Source organism: Mandrillus leucophaeus, unplaced genomic scaffold (genome assembly GCF_000951045.1).
Source record: "Mandrillus leucophaeus isolate KB7577 unplaced genomic scaffold, Mleu.le_1.0 Scaffold323, whole genome shotgun sequence".
Classification (NCBI taxonomy): domain Eukaryota; kingdom Metazoa; phylum Chordata; class Mammalia; order Primates; family Cercopithecidae; genus Mandrillus; species Mandrillus leucophaeus.
Window position 1 is genome coordinate 528,883 of NW_012103399.1, and position 7,146 is coordinate 536,028.

The 7,146-nt window shown below is 44.6% G+C and overlaps 1 protein-coding gene across 5 annotated transcripts in view; it reads left to right on the top strand.

Annotated features, from left to right (window-relative positions):
* LITAF (lipopolysaccharide-induced TNF factor) overlaps positions 1-7,146 on the top strand; it is a 95,535-nt gene that overhangs the window by 57,030 nt on the left and 31,359 nt on the right. The window contains exon 1 of one of the 5 annotated variants that reach the window (XM_011988109.1): positions 195-455. The exons of 3 other annotated variants lie outside the window; for them this stretch is intronic. The gene's annotated coding sequence lies outside the window, so the exon portion shown is untranslated. Of the gene's footprint in view, positions 1-194; positions 456-2,257; positions 2,404-7,146 lie in introns of those variants that run through there. One more of the 5 variants, XM_011988113.1, reaches the window with a different exon arrangement.

Sequence of the window (7,146 nt, forward strand, 5' to 3'; positions counted from 1 at the left end):
CGGCCCCCACCCGAACTAGCGGCCCTCGCTGCCCGCCGCGACCCCCTACGGGGAGAGGACGGCCCCTGGGCTTTTTAGAAAAAGGCGGGATTCGCTCTAGTGACTCAGGATGAGACTTTCAGAAATATTCCCCGGGGGTTCAGAAACAAAACCAAAACAAACCAAAAAAACCCCAACGAATTCCGGAATGCTGTTTGCATACATTTGGCTTCTAGGGGCGCGGGTACCCGCGTTTCTCCGCTTGCCCCCGCGAGTTCGCACAAGATCCGGGACGGACACCCGAGGGCCCTGGGAGACCCTGGGGAGGTGAAAATCAGCGAAGTGGGCCGTGGCCCCTAGGCCTGACCCCTCCCCACGGGGTAAGGTGGGCACCCCGCGAGCGCAGGGGTCCTCTCACTGCTGATGGCACCCAGCTCTGGGCCCAGACGCCGCTCACCGTCTACCGCTGGTGCCGGGTAGGTGCTGGTGGGACCAGCTGGTGACTGGTGGCAGAAGTGGACCTCGCCCCTCCCTACCAAGCTAGGCAAATACCCTCCCCGCTCTGGTTTGCAGGTCACTGTGGATCTAGGTGGTCAGTTGGTGGTGTGCCCGAAGCTCTTCAGGGTCAGGGAGAGGAGGTGACAGGGGAAAGGTGTGTGTTCTGGAAGGGCCAGTCATGCTTCAGGGACCAGGCTAGTTGGACCTTCACTGGTTTTCTAGTTCCCGACAGTGCAGCTGATGTCACTGACTGTTGGACAGAGCAGTGGTCACTGGGAAATCTAGTTTCTGGAAGCCACCGGGCCTTCCGAGCTCCTACCAGTCTTCCCAAAGAGGATACCTTCCTCCCCTTGGCCCGGTGCACTGGTGCTGGTTCAAAGACTGCCTGAAGCCCAGGTTGGGGTCCTCTTTAGGAAAGCCGTGATTTGCCTTAATGTGTGCTTGGCTGCCTCATCTGCCCTCTCACCCCCTGCCTTCTCAGAGTGACTCTTTAGGACTTCCTATTTAGGACGAACCCAGATGCAGAGAGAAGTGCAAGCTGGTATCTGGAATTCCACCAGTGTTTTGGTTTTATCAGTTGGAGCAGGATCTAGATGGCCTGTGACTTGCTTTACCTGGCACTGAGTAACACCCATGTTGCACTTGGCTTTCTTCTCCACCAGCCCTTGCTCTGGGAACTAAATGTGCACCAAACTCTCTAAGAAACATTTAATTGTAATCTACCATGAGGGAGGCCTATCTTCCTCTTTCCTGTTACTTTAAGGCATGAATAATAGATGCATTTATTCACATTTGAGAAAGTATCTTGTAATGTTGTCAAAGATTAAGTGACTGGGTGATTGATCTAAGATGTAAGATCAATTTCTTTCCTTTTTTTTTTTTTTTGAGTCAGAGTCTCACTCTGTCGCCCAGGCTGGAGTGCAGTGGTGCGATCTCAGCTCACTGCAACCTCTAACCCTTCCCACACCCCTCAACCCCCCACCCGGGTTCAAGCAATTCTCGTTTCTCAGCCCCCAAGTAGCTGGGATTACAGTTGGGTGCCACCGCGCTTAACTAATTTTTGCATTTTTAGTAGAGACAGGGTTTTGCCATGTTGGCTAGGCTGGTTTCAAACTTCTGAACTCTAGTGATCCACCTGCCTCGGCCTCCCAAAATGCTGGGATTACAGGTGTGAGCTACCTCACCTGGTCAATTTCTTAAGTCTCTAAAATACTACATTGAAGTGTAATTCACTGTCTTTGGTGAATCCATTTCCTTTTGTTCCTTCTGTTCCTTTTATGGGCTGGCTGTTGAGAAATAAAGCGCTACCCTTGCCATGTAAAGGATGCAAAAGAATGGCTCCTGGTCCTGAGGGGTTTACACAACGGGTAGAAAGTAGAAGTACACACAGGCGAAAAAGTTGGTGCTTGCTAACGCCCTTGTAACTCCGGAAAGGGCTTGAGAGCAGTGGAAAGGAGGCAGCTGAGTTAGAGAAAGTTTCATGGAAAAACTGAGGCCTGAGCACATGTGGCAGAAGGAACATGTGGACATAGTTCAAACAAATAGGAGGGTCTCAGCAGAGCTGTGGAGGAGGTACAGCCAAGCCCAGGTGGTTGAAGACAGTAAATGGAAAATCCACTGAGAGGAAAGAGCTGGAAGGCGTTTCCAGCCTAAGTGAATTTTCAAGAAAATAAACAGTGCATGTTTTGCTGACATTACCCATCCTTACTGCTCAGAGGTGTGTAATAGCACTTTGAGAATGGGCTGGTGCCGTTTTGTGACTTAAACTTCTCCCACTGAAGAGAAATTTCCCCAGAGCTACAGTGAGGGTGGAAAAAAGAGGATCTGCAAGAGGAAGTCCTGGATTCTTGGCACTGTGACTTGTCCTCTATTTGTTTTCGCTTTTATGGCAGTGAAAATAGCCCTGTGGGTGAGGCGGTCTATCAGGTAAATAGACTTCCTTAGTTCTGTGTTTCTTTAGCACACACATTTTTGACATCTCCTGGGCGCGTTTGGCCACCCATGGTCTGTTCTGAACTTGATTAATGTTTACTTGCCTAAGAATTGTTATTTGAGGTCAAGTGGCATTTTCCAGGGTCCTCATAATTTCATCTTGTTTGAGCCTGTGTTGATTTACTCTCTGGACACCGGTGACAATGGCTTTGTAGCTAATGAAGTTGTCCCTTGGCTGCAGGTTATTTCAGTAGAAGAATTGTGTAATTTCATAGAGCTTAAGGCATGGACACAAGAAAGGAACCATTCTGGAGGCTGTCTGTGTGATGGTAATTCTCTGCTCACCTTGTAGTAGGTAGGAGTTTATATACCAGGATCCAAAGCTGGAGGCTTCAGAGAAAATAATGTTGGAGAATTTAAGCTATTTAGCTCATGGAGACTTAGAAATAATTGACAGTGTGCCTCAGGTAAGTTTAAGAGCTTAATGATGACTTGCCTTAATCTTGAATTCATGAAGTTATTCCTAAATGATGTACTGATAGTTTGAAATTTTTTATTAAAAAAAATTAAAGAAAGTATGGAAGATAAAGAAGAAAGGCATAATCTCATAGTCAGAACGAAACAACTACCACTGGCTGTCCTTATCGGGCGGCTTCTGTCTTTTGTCTTTGTGCCTGTTTTCTATGAAATCATAATCAGGGTTCGTACAATTTTGTATCCTAATGCAGTTTCAATCTTATTAATGATCTCATTGCACTGTTTGGTGAAAACCTGTCATTCATGTGGAAACTGGGCATGTGGTTTCACCCAGAATCCAGAGGAAAATTACCCACTCTGATTGTGGGGGAGCAGCCCAGCTCCCTGATGGAAGCATTTTCCATTCCACAAATCACTATGATTTGTCGTTATGCCATGCTTGAACCTGGCTTTAAGATTGTGGTAACTTTAGCTTTGACTTGAGGGACATACCGCCCTGCAGAAACCGCCTGAACTCAGAAGATGGAATTGGCACACATTTCTCTGAAATATTTCACTCTGAGCTTCTGTACTTTTAACTGAGGTCTACTGAAATTAGAATTTGTTTGGGATCAAGTAACCGAAGGCCAATTTCTCGCTTCCTTTCCCAAAGAGAGCTGGAGGTCCGGGTTTCCCCTTTTGTCTAAATCCTTCCTGCTTAACCGTTTATGGCTTAAGACGTACCATTCACCTTGAACATTTTCAGGAATGACAGGCAGGTTAAATTCCATGACAACAAAAACCATGTTGCAGAATCGTAGTTTAAAACCTGCGAAGCGACGGTCCTTAGTTTAAGAATTTTAAGCAATATTCAATGTAATAAGTATACAATTTGGATAGTTCCTGAGGGTTGATTATAGTCAGGATCCACTGTGCTCACATTACTGGAAATAACGTTTTTTCTCCAGAGACCCTAAAAGACCAGACCTTTTTGACCCTCGCAGCTGGTACTCTATCTTGTTTACAAACTAGGCTATTTTCTTAGGAGACCTGACAATTTGCATGTGAGTGCCCTTCTTTTGCCCAAGGAATCCCTTTTTTATTCTGGGGTCATTTCTGCAATATACATATTCATGGACCTAGCTTAGTGTTTCTTTTCTGGGGGCTGGGAGGTGGGGACCAGAGTACAATTGAATATTTCTCCTTTTTCTTCCCGGAAGAATCGATCTTGGAGGATTAAGTTGGTGGTGAAAAAGCCGCTGCATCTTTCTGAAGGCCTTGCCCTTTTATGTGTTCATCTGATACCCAAATGTAGAAAACAGTTCTATACACAACTTGAGGATATATTTTTAGAAGAGTTTACCACCCACATGTGGCTAAAGCTTTGTGGGGAGGTTTTTTTTTTTTTTTTTTCCGTTGTGAGTAAAATAGATATTTCACTATATCTTGCTCTTATTTTCAAACCCTTTAAAAAGCCATTGACCATTTTCTCTTTTATTTTTAGCTGACACATAATAATCATACACATTTATGGGATAAAGAGTGATATTGTCATACATGTCTCCAGTGTGTAATTGATCAACGGGTAATTGGCATGTTCGTCACCTCAAACACTTATGGTTTCTTTGTGTTGTGAACATTCAGAAGTCTGCTAGCTATTTGAAAATGTAGACGGAATCATTGTTAGCCATATTCACCCTACACTTTACAGAACAGTAGAACTTCTTTCTCCCATTTAACTGTAACTTTGTACCTGTTAACCAACCTCCCTGTAGCCTCTCTTCCCCTCCCCTTTGTAACCTCCAGTAACCACAGTCCTTTTCTCTACTTCTGTGAACTCGATTTTGTTGTCCTTCCTTTGTGGAAGTTGTGAAATACCTTTTGAGGGGAGTGCAGACTTGTGGACAGGCGTAAATATGCATTCAGCTGGACTGAGTTTGGGAGGTTCCTTCGAAACCTGTTCTTTTGCTGAAATTCTAGGTATCTTTTTATTTTATTTTATTTTTTATTTTTCACCTCATTAGTTAGAAGTATCAGAAACTCTCCTTTTCCCCCCACTTAATCTTTGGCATTTAACCAAAATATACTTCATTTATTTATATGTTTTTTGAGATAGGGCCTTGCTCTGTTGCCCAGGCTGGAGTACAGTGGCGTGACCACAGCTCCATGCAGCCTCAGCCTCCCTCCCGGGCTCAAGCCATCCTTCCACCTCAGCCACCACACTAATTTTAGTGGTTTTTTTTTTTTTTTTGTAGAGAGACAGGGTTTCACCATGTTGCCCAGGCTGGTCTCAAACTCTTGGAGTCAAGTGATCCATCCATCTCGGCCTCTCAAAGTATTGCCATTACAGGCATGAGCCTCACCCCAAAGCACTCAAATGTTGTTTTTTTTAAATTGAACTTGAGTGCTTTGGAGTAAGACCTGCCTATTTCATTTCACCTTATAGTTTTTCTTACTCTTGGCCTATGTAGGGGAGAGGGAAGACTTTTTTTGTGCCTTCTGAAGGTACCATAATTGAGTCTATGAAATAAACCGATGATTGATAGATTAACAGACAAAAATACATACACATTTTTCCATGCGTAAATGTGGGAATCCCCCAGAAAGTGAAACTCAAAGCAAGGTCAGATGATGGACATTTATATAGTGTGCCTGAGCTACAAAAAAGGAATAAGGGGCTGGGCATGGTGGCTCATGCCTGTAATCCCAGCACTCTGGGAGGACAAGGCAGGCGGATCGCTTGAGCCCAGGAGATCCAGACCAGCCTGGGCAACATGGCAAAGCCCTGTCTCTACAGAAAATACAAAAGTTAGCCTGGCATGGTGGCTCATGCCTGTGGTCCCTGCCACTCTGGAGGCTGAGGCAAGAGGATAGCTTGAACCTGGGAGATTGAGACTGCAGTGAGCTGAGATAGCACCACTGCACTACAGCCTGGGTGACAGACCAAGACCCTGTCTCCAAATAAAAAAGAAAAAGGAATAGGGGCTTGGGGCTCCTGGAGGGAGGTAGTGCTAGGTTACAGAAGGGTGAGGGGAGGAAATGTATAGTGAACAAAGGTTGCCTTGTTATGCAGATAAAAAGTCTCTTGAATGATGAAAGTTGTCTCAGAGTAGCCCTCAGAAGAACAGGTGATAGCTTGTGACCAGGTGTCGACCTTCAATCTCCTCTCCTAAGTTAAGATCTTCCAGCTGGGCCTGGTGGCTCATGCCTATAATCTCAGCACTTTGGGAGGCCGAGGTGGGTGGATCACGAGGTCAGGAGTTCGAGACCGGCCTGATCAAAATGGTGAAACCCCATCTCAACTAAAAATATAAAAATTAGTCAGATGTGGTGGCAGGCATCTGTAATCCTGGCTGCTCAGGGGGCTGAGGCAGGAGAATCGCTTGAACCTGGGAGGCGGAGGTTGCAGTGAGCTGAGATGACACCACTGCCCTCCAGCCTGGGCCACAGAATGAGACTCCGTCTCAAAAAAAAAAAAAAAGAGAAGATTTTCCCTGGTTAATGAGGGTCCTATGATAGTCACTTTAGTTACACAGATCAAGTATCTTTTCTCTGAAATGCCTGGGACTGGAAGTGTTTCGGATTTTGGATTTCTTTCACATTTTGAAATACTGCATTCTACTTACTGGTTCGGCATCCCTAATCCAAAAATCCAAAATCCAGAATGCTCCAATGAGCATTTCCTTTGAGCATCATGTCTGTGTTCAAAATGTTTCAGATTTTGGATTTTCATATTTGGGATACTCAACCTGTAGATTTCAATTTAGTATATCAAAGGACAGCTTTTCAGAGCTACTCCTGTGTCTGCAGTTTCTAAGAGTAATCAGCTCGAAATATGCCAAAGAAATAGATCCTGAGGTGACATATTCCAGTTTCCTACAGTCATTTTGGGGTGGTGTGTCCTGAGCCCCAACACCTATTTGGCTCATTTATAAGTGTAATCCCTGAAGGTATTTAAATAAACTTTCAATTTTGGCATAATTTTTGATTTGCAAGAAAGTTGTGAAGTTAGTATAGGGAGTTCCTCACCCAGTTCCTGGTTCTCTCCATTGTTAACATCTTACATCACACAGTATATTTGTCAAACTAAGAAACTGATGTGGTGGGTATGTTACTGTTCACCAAACTCCAGACTTTATTTGGAGTTCCCGGTTCTCCCACGGATGTCCTTTTTTCTGGGCCAGGGTCCTAACCCCAGGGTACCACATTGCATTGATATATTTTATCAATCATTGATATATTATTTATCAATAAATAAAATAAATATATTAATTTATGTAT